The 24,388-nt window shown below is 35.7% G+C and overlaps 1 protein-coding gene across 4 annotated transcripts in view; it reads right to left on the reverse strand.

Annotated features, from left to right (window-relative positions):
• Positions 1 to 24,388, reverse strand: part of LOC125663890 (neuropeptide S receptor-like) — a 42,033-nt gene that overhangs the window by 9,670 nt on the left and 7,975 nt on the right. The window contains exons 2-3 of one of the 4 annotated variants that reach the window (XM_048896314.2): positions 22,989 to 23,036; positions 3,291 to 3,351 (exon numbers count right to left, since the gene is read on the reverse strand). The gene's annotated coding sequence lies outside the window, so the exon portion shown is untranslated. Of the gene's footprint in view, positions 1 to 3,290; positions 3,352 to 4,326; positions 5,078 to 22,988; positions 23,037 to 24,388 lie in introns of those variants that run through there. The other 3 variants (XM_056160196.1, XM_048896316.2, XM_048896315.2) reach the window with 3 other exon arrangements.

A 24,388-nucleotide genomic window follows, 5' to 3' on the forward strand; every position in this document is an offset into this window, starting at 1 on the left:
CAACTACGTTTTAAAAGATTAAGACTTAAAAATTAAACTCTACCGTGTCACTTGAATCAGACGATAGCGCAGTGTCATATTCAGATTGTCATCATCAAGCAAATTGAAAATTAACAGTATGGCAGTCGACACAAAGCCTGGTTTTAATCCTTTTATATATAATATATATGTAGGTATTAATAATTTCCGGGTTAGTATGTTAACGAATTTCCTTCTCATGGCTGTAATCTGAGTTCGATCCTCTGAATCGACCATTGTTGAATGTAAAGCGCTTAGAGTAATTGTAAAATTATACAATGCACTATACAAATGTTGAATTATAATAATGATATGTGAGAGGGTATTGTGGTCGTCAACTCCGACACGTGGATTTCGGGTACTCCGGTTTCCTCCCACATCAATGATTCCTTCGCGTCAATATCCTAGTCGATAGTCGATGACCATGAGAAGCATTTAAGTTGTAGAACTTGTCTGTAAATCGCCGTAAAAATAAAGTTTGAATAAAGCAAATTGAAAATTTTAGTTAATCTGGAATTTACAAGCATGTATATGCACACATTGAGCTCGTTAGTTATACGTTAAGTTGCATTTTGTACATACTGTACTTGGATACAGTGAAAAGATATTCGTGAAGTTTGTTTCAACATTGTAATACATATTACATGTGAAGGACAAATTTGGCGATTTTCTTAAACACAAAAATGTCTATATAAGTCCAATTTCCACATATAGTATGCAAACTTGTTCAAATTTTCCTTTCCTAAGATGCTAGGCAATGTAATACATTGATTATTGAGAATAATTTATGAATCATCGAGGCAAAATTTCGAACCTGAAAATGCTTAAAATTCGTTAACGTTGTGCCGTAAATGACGTGTACTGTGAAGAAACTACGAACAATTTGCATTTTATGATATTGTATCAATTATAAAAAGGGGGGGGGGTGTTCCAATAACGTTGTGCGGAATAATTTTTTTAATTTCAAAAAGGCATTTTTCAATGAAAAATATATAGTTGAAAAATTAAATATGACTCATTTATGGCCATGATCTCTACACGTAGATGAGCGGATCAAATCTTAATTAAAAATCTTAATTATATTTTCATGCCAACTGTAATTCTTTATGGGCTGGCGCGGTAAATAATTTTTCAAACATATCACAATCTGGTGGCTTCCAAAAGGGTGCAGATTCAAACATATAAGGTTGAATCCGTAAACTCAACCTGTATTTCACCGTCACTATTCACGGTGTTGCTAAAACTGGCCATTTCTCTCAGCAATTAAAACGATAATAATATATGAAACAAATATAATTGTATCTGATGACGTCATAGGAAAGGGAGATAATTCTGTCATTCGTTTCTATTTATAACGATTTTTAAATTAGGTTTTTTTTTTAAAAAAGATACCCCCCAAATAAACCACAATAAAATTTTCAAAAGGGTTTTTGATGAACTTTAAACTTAATTTTCAAATATATTTTTACCGTACTTGACCTTTAAGCAGATATCGGGATGTTTGAGGCAACAAACGAAGTATTTGTCTGTGCAGTATATGAATGGATTTAAATCTAAATTAGGTCATATTTTAATAAAGATCGAGTCTACAGATGCACTATTTTCTGGAGAATATTTTCTTCTAAAAAGATTTTTCAAACATGATGTGTACTTCAAAACTGGCGGGATCCTGGTTAGAATAGGTCCTCAGTACCCCTTGCTTGTCCGCTAAAAAACCCCAACAACAACAAAAAGAAGTTTAACGTCCCTCTCGAGATTCTTTCACTCATATGCTCATATGAAGACGTCACCATTGCCGGTAAAGGGCTGCAAAATTTAGGCATATGCTAACGCTGTGACACGGACCTTGGTTTTTGCGGTCTCAACCGAAGGACCACTAGTCACCTCTTACAACAAGCAAAGGGTACTGAGGACCTATGCTATCCGGATATATATATATATATATATATATATATATATATATAAAACACAATATGCAAGCACCCTTTTTGTAATGATCATTTCATTTTTTAAAAATCATGAGCCATGGGAACAGAATGGGGATACATTCAAGAGACCTTTTAAAAGCACAGTTTTTTTCTTTTATAATATACACTAAATAATGCTGTGGTAAAAAACGTTTATTGTTTTGGGGGTGCATATTTTCTCTGAATAGCGGGGGGGATGTCTAATGTTAGAATCATCTGAACAGGAAATACGACCACATTTTGAATTTGTTTTTCTAAGCAGCGTTCAAAGTGTAAACGAGAACTGAAGAAAACAAAACTCAACTCAACTGCCAAGGCATTCTTGGAAACTTGAAAGCAAAATTTCAAAGGTTAATTAAAATCCCTGCATGTTATCGGTTAAATAAAATTGTAGTTTCCAAGACTGTAACCACTGTCCGTTTTACAAACAACTTCAAAAACTGTTTACATAACAATTCTACCTTATTCCCGGGAGGTGCACCATACAACTTACATGTAATAACATGTTAGTCTCGTTTTAATTCCTGTATATCACATGATCTATTTTCGCAGACAACGTAAGCTGCAATATGATTTTTGTTTTACAAAGTCCTAGATACAATTTGCAATCTCAAACTTTATTTGAGCGTGAAGGAATATGGTATGGGTGTAGTCTTAGACTGGTATACAGGATTCGTATTTTATAAAATGCAGGGTTTTTGCAAAGATGCTGTTCATGAGAATCTAAAAAAAAAAAAATGAAATACCGGTATTCAATTACATGCGTTCAATTAATTATCTAATAAAATCTTCAATCATTTCCAACATTTATCATTTGAGTAACTGGGTAACTTTACTTTTTTAACAACATAGCTTGCAAGTTAAAGCATTATGACGTCATAAACGTTTGAGATTTTTGTTTTTAAAAAAAATCATAATCAAAAGCGTGTTTGTAAAGTGATAGATTAAATTACAAGTAATGAATTTAATGGCAAAGTATGTTATTGGGTTACAATATGACTTGGTACAGATTACACTCTTTATTCGCGCAATCTGTATCAAATCATGTTATAACCTATACCACACTTTGCAATTAAATTTATTCTTTAATTAAAACAAGCGGAGAAGAAATGGCGTGCTATAGGTTTTGCCAATAAACAGAAACATATTTTTTTCTTGGCGATTATTTTAATTTTACATTCCATCTTTGCACACTCGAATAATTTTTAAAGTTTTCAGCTTAATTCTAGTTTAATTTGACGCCCATTAACTATCCCGGAATTTCCAGGTGCGTTACTAAGCTTGTAAAAAAAAAACCCCAGCTACCTGCCTAATCCTTGTTGGCCGTGCGTCTTGGTGCTCGTGTTGAAGTCAGGGTTTTAGTAATCTGTAGATAAAGGGAAGATTCTGATCACTATGGTGCATTGGATACAAAGATATTAGATATTGACGGGCTTTGAAAACATGATTAATTTCTACATTCTTATGTGTGGGTTATATTCACTATGAGGTTTATAAAGCTGAAATATCGATTCTATCCCTTTGGAAAGGATTAGTTAGGTGTTAAAATTAACTGCTATACTGATTGATATGATTATTTTTGCTAAACGGTTTGTTGAAAGCCTTCTTCCTTGACAGTTATCCATGAGCTTTAGCAATCCACTGAAATCCCAGCTCGTGTTCTGTGTTTTCCTTGACTATTTAGACGATGTTACTCATCTCATGATAGACTGGGTGCTCGGCCATCACTTTCAGCAATCAGATTTCAGCGCTCTGTTTTACGCTTGGAAACACTCTAATATACATGCGGAAAATGAGCACTGCTCTATACGATACCGGTAAAACATGCCTGCACCTCATTGCTAAATATGAAAACCAATCGATCTGCAACGCATCTCTCGTCTACTCGTAAAACTACGGGGTTCCGTATCATATGCAGCCTATTCATACTTTCTGAGGCTAAATTTGAAACTCATATTGATAAGAATATCGACTTCACAAAGTCAAGCAAGCAATAAGAGGTAATCGGAGAAACGTTTTTGTCATCGTGGGATATATATATATATATATATATATATATATATATATATGCTAAGTTGAAGTTACTCATGTGACCCACCCATGCAAACAATGTTGTTGATCTAGACCATCAGTCAACGTTACCATGAACTTATAAATTGTTATCGCATCTGATATTTCATGACTGTTCAATCTCGTCCTTATGTCAAGCTTAAATTCCTTTGAATGAAATATCTGTCTACTGTGAAACACTTTAAGACATAATATCCTATTAGCGACTATAATAAATTCTTGTATACTAGATTATATGTCATGTAACCACTACAAGAAAGTTAAATTATACCCCGGAGTGAATAGTCCAAGCTCATATAGCGGTCATCTCCAGCAAACGTCTGGACCAGTGACGGCCTGTCAATCATCGTCAATTAACAGAGGACTCACAGAGGACTTTGGGGATGTCATAGAGTTTCAGGAATGATAAACAAATAATATAGCCTTCTTTTCTAAAAAAAATAAATAAATTATGAGACGTTCTCATAGTCAAATTTTGGCTTCTTCTTGTGTTTTGACAAACAGTAAGCTTCAGTTTATTTTGGGGGGAGCAAATACGATTCTGTTTAATGTCAAAACAAGGTTCAAGTATCAAGAAAATGAAGAAATATTAAGAAGTTGAAACGTTTTCATCCATGACTAGTACTGTTTACTAAGTTCGTGATAAGACAATATGAGTCCTTATTATCGTTTGCATGTTCTTTAGAATGAAGGAAAGAGATTGTCAATAATCATGGAACACGCAAATTAAGTAAACAGGTGCTTTAGATCGGGTTAGGCATTTTCCTCCTTATTGCATGTTTTCTGGTGTTTATGGAGAATTGTACAAAACAAATCGGAATGAACAAATTACTATCTCGGCGCCAAGATGCGCGAATATTGCAAGATTAAAAGAAAATTTTTGTGTCTTTGATGCATTTCTCATCACAGGGTAAATTTTCTGACGGAGAGGTGGATGGAATGAATTCGATGAAATGACGAGACACAAACACACCTTTTTCACGTCTGATTGGTGACATTACTTCTCTTATATAATGAGAGCATAATGTAAATATAATCAATGGCACTCTAAAGTCATTGTTATCTTGACCCTTGGTTTAACGATGTATTCATTGAAAAAGAAAAGTTGCATCAATTGCGTTGCTGAAAAAATAATATCATTTAGAAACTATATAATTATCAAAAGAAATGCGGAATAGCTTTTTTCTAAGTGAGACCAAAATGAGAAATTGATAAATATACAGAAATTCTTACACGCCCTCTTCCGTTTGTTATGTAAACCATTTTATTAATTCATAATGATTCTTTCATGAACTTGGAAATCAACATAGAGTCTGAGAGAGCATGATAAAATATACACGACTTCTTAAACAGCCTCCCAATTTGTTGGACTGTAACCAAACCATTTCCCCACAAACATATGTTTGGCTTGCAGGCGTGTTGTCATTGTTTCATTAATTCTTTTTAAAAAGCTTGATGTGTTTTCAACGATCCATTATTGAATTACACCTGTAATCCCTGGAACCTGTTTTACTGCAAGCACATTGATGCTGCCAACTTCTCCTTTCAGCAATTCAGGCAGCAGGATTAACAAAACCGTAGATAAGCGAGCACATTAGTGAGCTTTTTATTAGTTACTCGAAGTGGGCTGTAAGTGTGGCTGCTCTTCAAATTAGAGATTGGTGGGTCTTTAAATTAAGAATACCAGGTGAAAAGAAATGCGTGCAAAACAGTTGAGGGGGAAAAAAACTAGTAAGAAAGAGCTAAACCAAAATACTTTTGCAAATCAAAACAATGATTTAAACATAACATTCGCTTATATAAAATTCAGGTATCAAAGTTTTATAATACATCAAATTCTTCAAAACAGATATTAAACTCCGAGGCGCCTTATCATTGCGTGATCACATCCAAAGAACATTAACGGACACTTTCTCCGATAGAGGTCGCTATAGCTATCAGAAATAATGTCCGAAAACGCTCCATCGGAGTTGACAGATCACGTGATTCTATTCATCCAATCACTATCCATCCAGAAAATGACGTCACTGTGCCTGGAAAATTGTACAATTGTAAACACATACCGGATATACAAACTGACATCTATCCACTGTCAACCCCGAAAACTGATACAGAGGGATCAGACAACGATAGGCACCATCCTACAGAAACAGAGCATGCGTGGCATCCAAAGTGAGGCTGACAACCAATTAACGGAACAAAATATAATAAAATAGAATAATGTGAAAAATGAAATTTAATAATCAAGGAAAGCATGCACTAACTTTGCGGTTTCTTCGTCTACCATGCAAATACATTCATATCAATGTAGTTTGTTTTCTTTTTAAAAAATCATAAACGTACATGAAATGGGATAATGAACGAAAAGTATCGTATAGACACGCACCAGAATCCTTAGGGTTCTTCAAGCCATTTGGTACAGATTGGCGTTTTTAATAAGCAAGAATAGTTCAATAGTGAACCTGTCTGTCCGTCTCACCTCACTAAGATGATTACAACTGTCTCAGATTTCTTTTAGTTTAGTCCTAGAGATATCATGTCAGTTTATGGTAACAGTGATAGCTGTTATATTTGACGATGGTTGAAATATTCGACGAAAAATATGCGGAATGATCAGAATTTCATAACGAACCGTACATTCAATGATTATAACTATTTTTAAAATCAAAAAAATTCTTTTTACCCCGTAACGCACCCGCGAGAAATCCGATATGGATGGAAAATGGCACCTTCACAAGTCAAGGGTTATTGATTCGTTACCTCACACTAACCCTTTACATCAGTCGCCTTTCAAAATATGGGTTTTGAACAGAGGATGACACAATAAGCTAAAATTAAATCATCCAATGAGATTGCATTTTCTTTGTTTAAGATGCAAGCTTGGTAAGAGCGAAACAGAAAGCAAAAAATGGTCTTACGTGGGGTACTTTTCTGTTGATTTTATATGTAACGTAATTAATGATTCACATTTTCATCCCTTAAATGTTGTAACTATTTATTAATCTATGTCATAGTTAATTCTAAATAACTTGTTCACTTTGTTGAAACACAATCGACAAACATACTTGGACAATCCATCGTTTTTATGCGGCTCGTATTCTAAAACTACGTCTAATTGTTTCTTCAAAGAAATTAAATTTCCGATAATCAATCAACGGCGCCAAATTCTACATCATGTTACAGATACCGCGCCATGCGTGTTTAGTTTCGTTTTCGACCGATTATAAAAGCTGTTGTCTGATTGGTTCCACGCTACAGGCTGCAACACCAATCATATGCTCCGTCTTGAGCTCATGTTTTGAATGGTGACTGATGTCAAGGGTTAGTGCGAGGTAACGAATCAATAACCTTTGACTTGACTTGTGAAGATGGAGAAAATGGGTGATATTTGGAATTGAAGACATTCAAATCTACGTTATTTCGTTAAGAATTAACGGTTTAAGAAAAAAACCCTTAGTAAGCAATAAGACTTAAAGGGAATATACATATTCATATTTTCATTCATGTTTCAAAAGGAAGTCAGTCATTATGACGATGTGGTATTCCTCTTTACAGCCATGCTAATTTTCTAGTAGTCAAAACGACCGCTATGTTATTAAAAGACACCCAGTTGGTGAGATATTTATTTCAGAATTCCTAAGAAAACTAAAACTGTATAATTCAACCTAAATTGGAAAGAACTGGACCGTGACGTTGTATTTCCTTGCTCTTGGTCGTTTGGTCATGACGGTTCTGTTGATTGTTCAGCATTGAAATAAAACCTGTAGTTTCGACGATTCGCACAAGCCAAGTACGGCGTTCACTAACCCTGTGGTCCGAGAAGAATATATGGCTTTAATTTTCGTTTTATTCCCCCATTTTATGGGGTTGGTTTGGCGGGATATGCTGTACACCTATAATTCATAACTGGTACTTGTCATGGGTTATTTGGGTTGTTCGCCATTTGATTGTTACCAACTGGGGTAGAGAAACAGAGACCAGGCAGTTGTTCACTATTCATCTGGTTCCTTTTGGTTTTGTGCTCCTGGGAAGTACATTGTACATTAGGAACCATGATTGGTTTTGTGTGTGTGATTGGGGGATGCCACTGTGGTTACCTTTAAGAGTGTTCCTCAGATAGAAATAAAATCACAGACTTCATAACAGAAATTGTTCGAATATTTTTGTTTTTATTTTGTGTACGATTTCAAATGGCACATGGACTTAGAGAGACAAGTATTGTTTTCTTGAGAGACGTTTGGTTTGAAGATGATTGACGTCATGTGATGACATTTATCAGACATGAACATTTTTTTACGACGTGAGCCAAAATGGATATTTCAGGACAATTATATACCATTTCCCATTCCATAAAAATGGCCTTGAAATGATTAGATTAATGTTGTAGTGAACAAGTGGAAATTTAGATGATGGATAGGTAATATTCGACCAGCACAAAGTAAACAATGTGACACAGAGTAATGCTCTTTGGCCTTCTAATAATCAAGGTCTCTGATGAACCTCCGCGAGGGCAATTATCTGTATACGGTATATCAAACAACTGCTCACCAAATGTGCGCGGAAAGAATTTACAATCGAGGAACAACATAATAATAGGTGAAAGAGGATGACGGGTCTCGGTTTGATATTAATGATATGATATTACAGTGTTTCATAGATTACTTCTTCCTGCTTTCCGATAGATCCTCGTTATTTATGCTTAATCCGTCGTCGAGTTTTACTGAAAGAAGAGGACGCCAGTGGTGATGATGAGTTAGATCGATGGCTTCCGAACAGATGAATGGCATACTCAGAGGTTAAATCCTTCGGTAATCCATGAGCATCATTCATAAGTAAAGGCAGAGAATGACCAACACAAATCAGAGCCTAAAACTCGAGTTCCTCGGTGAAAAAAAAATTACCAAAGGATGTAGCTAATTCAGTCATATAAAACAAATCTCGTTCTCGTGGCGTTCGGCGGTCATGTAAACAATCGCCCGGAAGAAATTGAGTTATAGTATCGTTTTATGTTTTCATTTCACGAAGAGTTTATTTTCATGAATAAAAAGACTTCTTTGTCATAAAGCACGGTAACTGCACACTATTCTGGACCATTTAAAGCTGATAATTACAGAGTTTTTCTCGAGTGTTGATACATACAGCCTACAAAATCTAACATTGCTGACTTAACCCTTCCTGCGAACTTTATGTAGTGGTTGCTCGTCTATGGATCAATGGATCTGTATTTTCATTTTTTACGACAGAAGAGTACCAAGAAATCCAATGCTGAACTGAGAGATATTTTCTTGTCGGAAGCGTGTAATATCAATATGCAAAATTCACGGATTTGGTTATTAACAATAAAACATATGTCATTAAATTAAGCAAAACTAATCAGGAGATAATGGTGTTAAACGCTGCGAAATTAGTTTCCATGGAATCGATTGAGTTTCCCAAAGATTTCTAACAGCAAAACACTGTTTGGAAGCGTCTTAAAACACGACTCCTGGACATGAACACTCCTAAGGTATTGAGGTTATTGAGATTTTTCTAAGGGAAATCAATTTTTATTGTTAAAATTTTAATGATGTCTATATGTTCTCACGATGTATGTTATTTTTAAACTTCCGTAAGGAAACAAAATCAATAACTTTGGACTGGCGTTCAGCTCTTGTAGAAAGACATTATTATCCCTATACACCTGTTTGACACATCCTGCGGTACTACATGTATGAATAACTTAGGATATGGGAGCCCAGTATTGTAATTTGCGATATAATCGTCCAATGAGCGTACATTACACAGCGTATATAACATTAATCTCGGGGAACCAATATATTCAGGGTTCGAATCCTTTTTATTCCATACCCATGCTACCGTATTGTATATGTACTTTTATAATACGTGTACCTTTATTACACAAAACCTAAAAACAAGCAAAGTTAATATGAACACCAGTTTTACACTACAGTGTACTCCGAATTGAATTATTCGTTATATCCAACGTTTATTATAACTGAGGTTGAACTATATAAATAATGATAATGGAAATTCATTTTGACTTCAGTATAACGTACAGTTCAACAATAGTTAGCAACTTCAATATAAGTGGATTATACTGTTTTAATGAAGTTAGATCACTAATATACCACTTTATTTAGATTTTAAGACAGTGTCGCATTCCGAGAGGCGGGTGTGTGTGTGTGGTTAACTCACTCTGAGAAGAGAGTAGCTGAGAAAGGCGATACCTGACTCCGCCGACACCTATTTCCAAAACCTGGATCCGTCTCCGCATAGAATATTATTAAGATACATCATATGTAAAGAGTTCAGTTTACAAAACAAATTGCCTTTCTGAAAGAATATACATGCACTGGAAAGCATAAGTTTTCTGAGAAAAAGAAGAATATGAAATTGGAATTTGACACACACCCTTTATGAGATAAATTCCAATTTTACAATTTTCTTTTATTCTGAAAGCGAATTAATACTTTCCAGTAAATGTACATTGTTTCAGTAAGGCGTTGTTGAGGAAACTCTTCAAATCGATAATTTAATATTCTCTAACCATTTCAATGACATTTAATGTTAAATATATGTACGTTATTCTAAATCTTGACAAGTTCAATAAGATAGAAACAAAGTGTGCGTCTTCAAATTTATAAGGTTTATGAAATACAACAATAGTTTGGTAAGATTGCAGTTGTGTAGCGTTTCGCAACATTACGAATTTGCGGTTCGGTAAACGAAATCAGGCACATTTGTATGCATACTCAAACTGTCGGCTGATAGAAAGCATCAAAGTATATCAGTTTCATGTAGATTGAAATTAATTGTATGTATGTAACCATCTGTGTCAGCATAAAAGAAAGTTTTTTGTACAGATGATCTGTGAGCAAGATTCTTCATTAATGACAAACCACGGAAATAAGACACTCGCGAATGACCGAGCAGCCCTTCATACACTATTTAAATTATCATAATCTTGTATCTGAAGATCAAGAAACTATCACACTTAAGACAAGCTTTTTAATCTTGAAATGACTGTGTCCTCCACAGCTACTTGTGTGATCATCTTTTGGATACTCATTCTACCAAATGTGGTAATAGAAAAAGTCTCTTTGAAGCTTTTTGCAAAATTAAACATGTCACATATCGTCACCGGGAGAAGACATGCCGACCATGCCTTCCGGTGCTTATCACGTGATTTGAACGACCAAGTTAACAGTCTGACGTTAATCCGACGGCTGTCAAGAATGGACTGCTTTTTCCCCTTATTGTCAATTTATAGCTTAAAGCTAGGATAACACCGTTAAAACTAGAAAATCAATTGGGGTATTTTCTTAAAATAATGGAAGTTTTTTCTTCAATGATTAGTTCTTTAACCAGATTTAGCCTTCTTTACGAGGAAACTTCGCCACCGTTGATAATACTGTAATTACAATTACAGACCATTTAATGAAGCTTCCATGCAATATTAGCGAGGCAGAAAAACAACAGCTTGTGGAAAAGCCAGTTTCGTGATTGATGTCGATTCGATGGTAATGCGCATTTTAGTGCATCATTGAAGGAGATGAAGCGGGTCTGAGGACCATTAGAGAATCGGTTTTAAAAACATCTTGAGTATGCGAAAATCTTGTCTGAAAGCTACATAAAATACTTCAAAATAAAAGATTTTTATACCTTCAGGATTATCTTACATTGTGTGTTCAGGGATCCGTGTTTGCCCAACTCTCTATTTTGTATTGCTTATGGGATTGATGAGGTTGATCACTGTTCGTTATCTTCACCTTTCTTTGTCTTGCTTTGTACCCTCATTGACAGTTGCAAACGATATTCATGCAAACATGTACTCCATGCAATGTACATCACAGATACTACATCAGGACTCTAAAGTACTCACAAATACTACACCTGGACTCTAAAGTACTCACAAATACTACACCATGACTCTAAAGTACTCACAAATGTAAAACTTATACGGTACCAATTTTGATGCACCAGATGCGCATTTCGACAAATAACGTCTCTTCAGTGATGATCAACCGAAAGGTTTGAAATCCGAAATAACTATGAAGTTTTAGATCTAAATATAGCCAAAAACAGCGTGCCAAACAAGTGGAGCCAAATTCGTCCAAGGATAAGAGCTATGCATGAGGGAGATAATCCTTAATTTTGAAATGAATTTCTAAATTTTATAACAGCAATTAAATATACATCCGTATTTTCAAGCTAGTAACGAAGTACTTAGCTACTGGGCTGTAGAGACTCTCGGGGACTAACAGTCCACCAGCAGAGGCCTCGACCCAGGAGTCATAATGTAAAACTTATACGGTACCAATTTTGATGCACCAGATGCGCATTTCGACAAATAATGTCTCTTCAGTGATGCTCAACCGAAATGTTTGAAATCTGAAATAACTATGAAGTTTTAGATCTAAATATAGCCAAAAACAGCGTGCCAAACAAGTGGAGCCAAATTCGTCCAAGGATAAGAGCTATGCATGAGGGAGATAATCCTTAATTCTAAATTTTATAACAGCAATTAAATATACATCCGTATTTTCAAGCTACTACACCAGGACTCTAAAGTACTCACAAATACTACACCAGGACTCTTAAGTACTCACAAATACTACACCAGGACTCTAAAGTACTCACAAATACTACACCAGGACTCTAAAGTACTCACAAATACTACACCAGGACTCTAAAGTACTCACAAATACTACACCAGGACTCTAAAGTACTCACAAATACTACACCAGGACTCTAAAGTACTCACAAATACTACACCAAGTTTCTAAAGTACACACAAATACTACACCAGGACTCTAAAGTACTCACAAATACTACACCAAGTTTCTAAAGTACACACAAATACTACACCAGGACTCTAAAGTACTCACAAATACTACACCAAGTTTCTAAAGTACACACAAATACTACACCAGGACTCTAAAGTACTCACAAATACTACACCAAGTTTCTAAAGTACACACAAATACTACACCAGGACTCTAAAGTACTCACAAATACTACACCAGGACTCTAAAGTACTCACAAATACTACACCAAGTTTCTAAAGTACACACAAATACTACACCAGGACTCTAAAGTACTCACAAATACTACACCAAGTTTCTAAAGTACACACAAATACTACACCAGGACTCTAAAGTACTCACAAATACTACACCAAGTTTCTAAAGTACACACAAATACTACACCAGGACTCTAAAGTACTCACAAATACTACACCAGGACTCTAAAGTGCTCACAAATACTACACCAGGACTCTAAAGTACTCACAAATACTACACCAGGACTCTAAAGTACACACAAATACTACACCAGGACTCTAAAGTACTCACAAATACTACACCAGGACTCTAAAGTACTCACAAATACTACACCAGGACTCTAAAGTACTCACAAATGTACTGTGCATTACAGTAACTATAAAATATTAACACCCCGTCTAATGGTTCGGAAAGCTGTTTTTAATATACATGGCTTGTAACATTTCTGAGTATTGTTTTAATGATGCGTCTAATTTATATCGATTCTGAATGGTTCTGCAATATATCTAATTTGTACGAATTCGAGCCTTTCTGAATATTGTTCTTATGTTGTATGTACAATCTGGTATTGTTTTAATTTTGTGTTTAATTTGCACATATCATAATGCTTTTGAGCACTGTTTTAATGTTGTATCTAATTCGTATAGACTCTATTGCGTCTGAATATCATTTCAATTTGACTGATTCGGTTGCTCCTGGATATTGTTTTAATGATGTGTACAACATTTACGGATTGCAGAACGTCAGGGAATTGTAATGTTGCATTTAACAGGTACGGACTCTAATGGGTCTCGGTATTGCTTTGGTGTTGTATTCAACGTGTTTGGATTTTAATGCTCCTGAGTATTATTTTAATGTTGCCTATGTAATATGTACGCATCTGATGCTTTTGAAAATTGTTTTAATGTATTAAAGTCGTTCGCCTCCATTTCAGTGATTCAATGCAAGTAAGCAGAAATTTTCCCCTGCATTTAATCTGAACCAAATGACTGGTATGTCATAAGCATTTTAGTTTTATTTCCACTAAAGCTCCTTCTGTATAAACGATTTGCAATCCAAATGTTATGGATGTTACGAAAATGCTAGTGCACCTCTTGTGAATTAGTTGCCTGTTACAGTGCAATGTTACTCAGAACACTGTCATTAACATGGTAGGCGCGTTCGATTTAGTCACCTGTGGGTTGTGAATACGCAATACTGGAGAATTCCCCAGTCGAATTTAGATTGCAGTAAAATACCACGATTTCTTCCCTATCTTTAAAACATCATCTTTCTTATATTTTTACCGTTTGTTGAAACACTAGTTAACATCAGGTTTCGTTTACACGGCTTTACAAACCCCAGGCATACTAGAGTAAGAGAGAGAGAGAGAGAGAGTAATCAAGAACCAAATTGCATGCTGGTGTTGAAAAATTATGAAATTTTAGATGAAGAATGAATAAGATTTCTATATTTGTGCAACCACACTCAAGGAATAGCTGCCAAAAGGGAAGTTGGAATTCATTTCGTTGAATCGTGTATGATAAATGGCAAATCATGGCCAATTAGGATAACGTGATTATTTCTACTCCAATAATTCTTAATTTTGCTGTCAACTCCTCTGTTTTCAATACGTTCTCCAGCGCTTTGAGAAATTGTTAGAATGTAAGCGATAGCTTGATAGCTTCACAACGATAGAGTCCAGATGAACAGGACAAGCAGAAAAGTAAAAAAAAAACAAACTTCATTAATAAAACAAAACAGCATGTGCAAGACGAGAGTGTCTCTACATCCGGGCATTTCATCAAAGCCTCATTGTCGGTCTTTCCTTATGTCCGGAATTCAGTAGTAATTCACTTTTCAATTTACGACAGTGGGAGCAAAGCCCTTAGATGGGTGACTCTTTGGCCAGGCCGATCGAGGTCCCTTTCACGATAAATATAAGTTTTATTGGCGCTAGTTACGACAGTTTGTGTAAAACTGACGATACAGGACCCGGCTCAATCAACGCTGACCATAAAACACCGACAAAGGCAGGAAGTAAAATGCACGGACTTCATTTCGTGTATTTATCTTAATTGCAATATATACTATGTTTTATTTCTACGTTAATCTTAACAGATAATCGATAACAGGGGGAAATGGCTACATTTCAGGCCGCTTACTAACGTGAGAAAATTAAAAATCGGCAGACTTCCTTCCAAACGGTTTATGTGACGTAAGTCACCGTTGAACGGACACGTGTTCCTTTCCAGTTAGATTTCAGTTTCAGAGTAGTTCTGTCTTTGTGATTGATTTGTAATTCCTTTGCGACAGAAAATAGGCTACTGAATCCGGAACCGACTAACTAAAAACAATTCGTATTTCAAATCAAACCCATTCTGCTTCTCGCTACATGTATGTGTTGCAAAATTGCTGTTGCAAAGCTATTTTCAGATTTTGCAAAACTTACATGTATGTACTTGTGTATAGACTTTCACCTCTCAACTAAGCAAGCACCAACCATTAATAAGTAACCAAATATTTATATATAGTTTCACCTCTCAACTAAGCAAGCACCAAACATTAATAAGTAACCAAATATTTATATAGACTTTCACCTCTCAACTAAGCAAGCACCAACCATTATTAAGTAACTAAATATTTATATATAGTTTCACCTCTCAACTAAGCAAGCACCAAACATTAATAAGTAATTGTAGTCTTATGAATACCCAGTTCATTATTTTCAAAGTTCTGTTTCAGTTACATGTACCGATATCTTGTGCATGAGCTGAAAGTTTTGATTGTCAAATGATGCACGACGTTTCTGCCAGAAGAATTTTGACAAGCTGATAACTACATGTACATGAGACATTCCGACTTCATTCATCAGTTACATTCAGTCGTAGCCTGTTTTGATACATGGATAGCGATGTCTTGGCATGTAAAATTAGATTACTCATTTGGGAGATGTTTGAATTCACATAATTCTAAATCCGCTCATTGGACATGTTGGGTAATTGTGCTATAAGAATGTTCTAGGAACCATGCATGTCTGAAGTCTGTCGTGGTTCAAGTAAAACACCCAAATCCCATTTTTAGATATGCACGTGCAAATATCCAAGAGATATACATGTGTGACTCGAATCCCAATCTAAAATATAACTATATTTACAACAGAGAGATTCAAATCCCAAGGCATATGCAGAAATCTAAATATCCAGCCACAACAGGCTTCTGGTAACAACCACAAGTCTCTGACCACTACTCGGATATCTAGATGTCCAAGAACTATGTTCTCCTTGTAACATACCCTGATATATGGATGTCCGACAGACGAGGGATGAAATTGTACCACCCCAGATTCATTGATTATACATTATAAGATTCTAACATCAATTTATGGCCGACATCTAAATCTTTTGAATTTATGGCCGACATCTAAATCTTTAACACCATTTCCCAAGGAGAGAGTTATTGGTATCATTATAGTGCTATCGAATTTTTCCAAGAAGTATTTTAAGGAAGAATTATCGTATCTCTTTTGCGGAATATATGTCGCATCTATCAACACTGTTTTTTTCTCCCTTTGATTTATTTATTTGGTCATTGGAAAAGAATATGCATTACTGAATTCCGTCAGTTTGGAATCGTGTTCATTCACCCTAAAAAGTGTTTTCAATGTATTCTTTAATTTTGGAGACAAATTAGTGCGGCTCGAGTACTAGTACGATTGTATAATTGACCAATTACTTAGAAATGGAAAGTAATAGTTTCATTACACGAGTAGACTGCTGTTCCTGAAATAACGACATCTAGATTGCATGACAAATACCCCCATACCAGTCGTCTCAGTCACTGGAAAAGCCCCGACAAATAGTCGAATGTCATGAACCAATTTACAGGATGATAGATGAGACCCGATACCCCCTCTGGTGAACAGAGCACTTACTCTCAAGCCCCTCCGAAGCAACATCAGAAAAGCGCAAACGATGGTCAATTATCGGTAACAAAATCATCTAGTCTGGACTATTTGCTTGGGATTCAATTGCCTTTTACTTGCTTTCGAGAGGGTGAATTGGTTATGAAGCAGGATGTCCTGTCAGTGATATACAACAAAGTCAGCAAACAATTATAGTCTAAATTACATTTTCTTGCTAGACGTTGTAACCACCCAATACCTGTATGCTATCTACATGACCTTTATTAATTAGTACATGCACTGTCTAGTTGGTTCCTAAGCCGACAATTGAGTCTCGTTTTCAGTTGCTCATATTGCTTTAAACTTCCGGGTATTAGTTTCTCTATGTCGTTAACTTTGTGTTCACAGTTCTAGAAAAAACAACACACACATTTACCACAAAATAAACCAACTCATATTTCATAAACGAAACCAATTCTTATCCCCCTTCGTAACGCGGAATGGGACATAGAAACACTGGTGTCCGCCCGTCCGTCCGTTCAACTTGACTTTGTGGACGCAGCTCCTTCGAAATCGCTCAACGGATTTTGTTCAAATTTTGTAGGATTGATAGTCACCATGTGTAGTTGATCATATTTGAGCCGCCATTTTGATTCGACAAATTGTACAGGAGTTATGGGACTTTTTTGCGGCGGCGGAGGACATGGCTAAGCGTAGCAATCTTGTCTTGCTATTATCTGTCGTAATTTAATCGATATTAAAGATAAAATCATATGATTAAATTAATATACGTGCATCTTCATATAGTGCGGATTCGAGAATAAGGTTACACAAGGTGCATACATGAATATGTAATAACAATAAACCTGGTAAATCATGCAGGGTGTATTAAGGTTGTTCAAAGTATGAATCCCCCGAAAGGGGGGGGGGCAACAGGGTAGTTCATAATGGTGTTTAAATCAAAAACTGTGTCTGTTCAGTTAAGAAGATTTTCGTTTTCAAAATTTTTGAAATTATTCAATAACCTTTCTGTCAAATTGAACAATTTTTTTTTTTTTCAACAATGATTATGAAACAAATACATATCAAAGTTGGCAATATCCAATAACGTGCTACTTTATCAATAAACAAATGAAATAATGGTACTCCTACATAAGTGAATAATAGTTCTTCTACCGAAGACTTGAAAGGCGTAATTGAGACTAGGCACGTGAAAATCCGAGCGGTTAGCACGATTATATCTACCGTCAAAGGGAATATTTGGAAATTGCGTACGCATGTAGCACAAATTAAATTTTAATGGTTTACCTGTGCAATCATAGCTGATAGAGAATTCTGCAGAATTAGAAGAGAAACGCCAATAACAGCTTCCTCAGTAGACGGGAGGTCATTAAACGAAAAACTACTGTCATCAATATTTCGTAATGAAGACTTTTTTGGGGGGAGCAAAGTTCCTTTTATGAATCCTGTGATCATTTAATTAAAACAGAATTATACAATTATTTGTTAAATAAGATAATTGAAAACAAAAACAGGTTCCCACAATTAACATACTTACAGTAGATAATTTCTAAAGCAAATCAGTGAATTCGGTTTATCCTACAACCGTCCGTAATAATTTTGAAGTCATGACCTTTTTGCATTCTTCTGAATTACCAGCATATCGCGGGTCGGTATAGTAAAAACTGGGTTTATTTAATTTACAATTTTCGCTTGATTTAGTGTTGCCTAATATCGTTCCTGGAAGTATGCAAGTGATTTTACGCATCTGTGGTGGTGATCTCCTTTATTGTTTGTGCTGTTAAGTCACTATTCAGCGCGCTCATTGAGAACAAAAGCCATGCTTAGTCGGTTGTTTGTGCTGTTAAGCCACTATTTAGTTACACGTGAAGCGTGTTCATTAAGAACAAAAGTCATGCTTAGAATGATGTGGGTTGCAGTAGGTAAAAACTGAGTTCGTGCAGGCCGGAATACTTGGCCTCCTCTATATGGGAAATTTACGGGTGAAGTTGCTTTGGGAGACTAATGACTTAATATTTATGAAATGGAATTCGGAGAGGGGTGCTGTTGAATAGTTTCTATGTTTAGAATAGTAATGGAATACATTCTCTGGGCGACCATCCATGTTCTAACATTGGTGATGGATTCACTTAACTAAATTTAAGACGAGTCCAGCAATTGTTTTATTTCGCAAAAGTTCCCATTATTCTTTCTCGGTATAGTTGGAAATAGAAGAGAGCTTGTAGAAGTATAACATTAGTTTATATATGTTACCGAGTACATTTATATAACTTATTATTCTTTTATTGGTTTTAAGGAGATGCTCTACATCGTCATAATGGTGGACTTCCATTTATATAAATATCAGCAATATTTGTATATTCCTTTTATTCTGATCGCTTAGTTAATGTGTCGATTACTTATCTGTAATTAATAGCAGGGGGTTTAATTTTTTTTTTATTACTAAAACTGTATTTTTGACTTACTACGGTAAATTTGAATTTTTTAAATTTCAAATTATTATTGTACATATCCTCCACTTTTCATCCATATCAATTTCTTTGGTGTCTTATACCTCTTTAAAGGTATATGTACCGTATTAAACAGTGAATTGTTTGATGTTAAAAACTAGACCAGTATTTTTTCCAGTATGATAAACTGTTAAAACTGATACGATTGGTCAATTTCGACAAACTATGTGGGTATCAAAGGAGTACTTATCTACTCAATGTAAGGAGAAATGATGATTTTCTAGTGCATATTTATGAAGGAGTGACGTTTATGGTCGTTGTGCGCAAGTGCGCGAGAAAACATGATGGGAGTTACGGAATATAGTCGTACTGAATTGTGATTTCATTTTGAATTCAAATTCCCTTCTATTGCTCAAAGTGGTTCTCTCTACCCTGTTTCGTCTGACGGTCTGTATGCCCCGTCCACAGCCTGCAGGTCATACACGCTTTCGCGTTGCTTTATAGTTGATTACTTTCGAAATTCCGCGTGCAACCTCACGTGATCAAAAACCTTTCGAAATGGGGCGTTCACTATCCGACTCGGAGAATACATAATTAAATTGTAAATTAGCTTGATTACTTTTTAATCCGACTGAGTTAAATGCATAATTTGCATAAAGTGTATAACATATGTACATGTACATTGATACATGTAAATAATACATCCTTTTTATTCCTGCGGTGATATTCAAAGAATACGGGGTACATGACAGTTTCTAGTCAACGAAAATGCGTGCAAAATAGATACGCAATATATGGTCAACGAAAATGCGTGCATATGTGCATTGAAGACAATCGATGCGATAAAACTTAACAAAACATGCATGTATGTTCATTTATATAGAGGTTGTTGACGCGGAATGTGTTAGTTTTAAGAGCGTTGCTACTGTTTAACGAATGTCCTTATTATACCTCTGATGAACTGCAGTCTTGCTAGCTAGTTCATCACACTCAAGAGACGCATTCCTTAAAGGCGAAGTTCATTCGTATCAATTATTGAATGCTTGTCACGTGTTGGTAGATATTAGCTTGTTCAGAACGATATTGGTTGTCCTTATGTGACATTTACGATATTAAAACTAGAAAAATACCACACCTATATTTGTCAAAAGATCCTAGGTCTGGTATGCCACTTATAATGATGAGGGGGCTACATAACCGTGTCTTTTTCATTCGCTTTTCTGTTCCAATATCTGTGTCTATAGAATCTATCAATTAACTAATTTTCCTCTGTAAAGCAAACAGTCAAATACAACGGTCTAATTTGGATTCTTGTCGCTACATCCCTAAAATCATTAATGCAAATATGATATTTGGTTTGTAAGCATATCCCATAAACGCACCTAAAATGCAGACATTAAAAGGAAAGTTTGATTCAAATGATTTAAGCAATGTTATATGTTGTTAATTCAGAATTCGTCAGAGGCACAGTAATTTTGAATTGATCGGTGAATGTGTGCGATTTATTCTGGTGTTGGTCTTGCATAAGATTTTGCTTCTATTGACAGGGATCTAGGAGAAATCAATACTTTATTACGTATTAGCTGCGGTCCAAACAGGAATCGAACCTTTTACAAGTCACTGTCAAGACCAGAGTTTGAAAGAACTCACCTCAATGTTTAAATCTACGCTTTACACTCGGCAGGAGTGACCCGAATCATGTTAAACAGCGCTACATTCCAACGATAAATTGAGGTTGTCAATGCGTACTTGATTTACAACCGGTTTTTTTTGCAGAAATATCCAATATTTCTTCAATAGCATGTGTCTGTAACATACGTTACTCCGACAACAAAATTGTCCAATATTTTTACAGCAGATCTTGCTCAACTTATAATAATGATCCAAAAACAAAAGGCTGTCATACAGAAAAAGTACTAACGAACAATAAATGATCTCCGTGCACGGTCTCAAGAGCTGAATTCAGATTAACAAGTAGTCTGAGTCACGTAATGCTTTGGAGCAATGTCGGAACTACCGCATACTACCAGACAACTGAGCCATGATATCAACCATTATAAACGATGCATTACCTTATAGGGAAAAGAGTACCAATTCATTTCCCAATGCTAACCTTTGACCCTCTCACTAATTAACTATATTAATTTTAAACAAATGACCGCAAACATTTCAAAGTTCATTCCAAGCGTTGATAAAAAACGACAAAAATTAGATAGGGTCCCGTGCCTTTTATAGGCCATATTTGTACTTTTTTACAACACATAGCAATCTGCAGTAAATTTCACCCTTCATTTTAAGCACACCCCTACCATGGTAATTTCCTCAATCATTTGTCGATTTTGTGCGATAATTTTTCATCCTGACAATTAATTTGAACCTCTATAATATTTCTTTCAATTCCGAATAATGTCACTCTTGATATTAGCCAATCACGCAACACCTAGACATTTATACCTCCGCTCAATCTTGGGGTAAACTGCGTCCGGGTTACGCGTGCGGGGGTTTCGTACTCTCATTCCTAAAAACGGAGGAACGGTGTCGCAGTAGACGTAGCCTTGCTGCTTCGGCCCTTATCATAGGTCACTTCACTGCTGACGTCTCAATACGAGTGAAAACTTTTCGAAGCGACGTAACACAAACAAAATATGGATTCCGAAAACGGACAAAATAAAATTTATTTACGAAATGTCTGTGATCCACTTGTCAGATAATTATATTAATTTGTCAGATCTTTATGTCAATTTGTTAGATAATTATATTAACTTCCCAGATCTTTCTGTCGACTTGTTAGATAATAATCTTGAAAACAGGACATCGAAATATAACGTAAATGTATATCCGCCACATGTTGTGTTGTATTGCAACATGTCGAGATAAATATCCTCGTTCGGTATAACAAGATTATTAGGACGATTTCATAATGACGACATGATATAGTACATCATAACTTGTCACCAAGAACTTTAACAAGTTCCATTTCAACGTTCTATATATCGTAATAAAATAATGAGTTTATTTTTAGACAGATATTGTATCCTTATCCTATAAATTATGACATATTTTACGGAAGATAACTTGCTGTTATCGACTCGTTCAATACATGGGGTACATATACAAGTCATCTAAGATGTAATGCCTAGTTGCGGAAACAATATATTATATTTATGAATTCAGCAATAAAAGCAACAAGTGGTCAGCTTTCGTTGATTTATCTTGTTGACTTTAAGAGGTCGATTTCAATAACTCGTTAGATATTATTCGTCAATTTTGATTTACAAATTTATAAATATACTATCACATTTTATGTCGACTTGTCTGACATTTTGTGTTGACTTGTCAGGGGTTTATGTCTACATGTTAAAACGTTATGTTGACTTGTCCGATCTTCTCTTCGACTTGTCAGACATTTATGTTGACTTGTAAGAAAAGATTTTCGACTTGTCCGATCTTTATCGCAATTTGTCAAAAAATTACGGGTATGCTAACAAGCGGAAGGTTTTTAATGACATAAGCTTACCTTTCTGGCAAGATTCCGAGGTCCTGTTTTCGAGATTATTACATGTATCTGAAAAGTCAATACAAAAATCTGACAAGTTGACACAAAGATATGATAAGTTAAAGTAATACGCAAGTTTCAAGATAAGATCTCTTCCGTTTAGGAGATGGATTTGTGCTATTCCGACTGTCTATATGGAATAGACTGCATCTACACTCAAGAATGAAAACATAAAAAGTATGGAAAACAATGTCATATTTGCAAGTAATATCCTAGATGTGGTATATGAACAATGACATATGATATGCTTTTCACGTGTTTATTTACCCCTTGAATACTTATTTCTTGGTTTGTGTACCAGCCAATTCGGGAGATGTACATGACCTGTGAATGAGAACTTGCAGTGTACATTCACTAATTTGTTTCACATCCCGCGTGGAAACAAATTGTTTTCGCGCCTTACTGTATAGGAAAGTTCTCTGAAAGGGATATAACCCGGGCGTATCTCAAAACTTGCGTATTATCTGACAAGTGGGTGGCAGAAATATTCCATCGTAGTGACATAATTACTGCAATTAGAGACATTTCTACCATTGGAAATATTCCCACCGATATCCCACTAAATGTTTCAAAATGATCCATGCACTTTACTAATATGCTAATTAATATAAAATATCTTTCTAGACTTATCACCCTTGCTGACATATTTCCATGATGCCTCCAAAAAGGTCTACATATGTTGGGAAGGGTAAAAGCAGAACACGGGGGAAAACTACAAGACCCCCATATCCTCCCTCTGTCATGGACAGTGCTGGAGAAGAGCAGACCGCCCAAGATGCACAGGTAGGAAACCCTGTCTGGTTCCCGAAGGCTCTATTAACGGACACTAGCGTCTGAATTACGAACAAGTAAACAAATGTGGGACTCATGAGAAACTAATGTAACATTTTTTCAACGATAGACGAACGGACACCGGTCCCGTGGACGTCCGTTTGACAACCGTTATTCGCCAGTTCCATGCATTTCTTGTCCGTAAACATGCGGCTGGTGTCCATTACATCTTCGGTTGACCTGCTGCATGTCCGGTAGTAGTCTGGCCATGACTCATGTTCGCCGGACATTAACGGGTGCGAACTGTATTAAGTACTGGGAAAGAAAAGCATGAGTCCCAATCAAAACGCATAACAACGCATAGCTAAGGTACACTAAGCGGACTCCATAGCCCGATGGTGTCCATTTCAAGTTTTGAACATGTCAAAACTATCCGCCGGATAAACCAAACTTCGCCGGACAAGGAACGCGTTGGCCGAAAGAGAAATGGACAAGGAACGGAGACGAACGGATTGACAATGTTATCCTTCAGCGTTATCCGGTGAAGTGTAACTGCGGCTTAAGGCATTCGTTAAACAGTTTTCTTAACA

This window comes from Ostrea edulis, chromosome 1 (genome assembly GCF_947568905.1).
Source record: "Ostrea edulis chromosome 1, xbOstEdul1.1, whole genome shotgun sequence".
NCBI classification, from domain to species: Eukaryota; Metazoa; Mollusca; class Bivalvia; order Ostreida; family Ostreidae; genus Ostrea; species Ostrea edulis.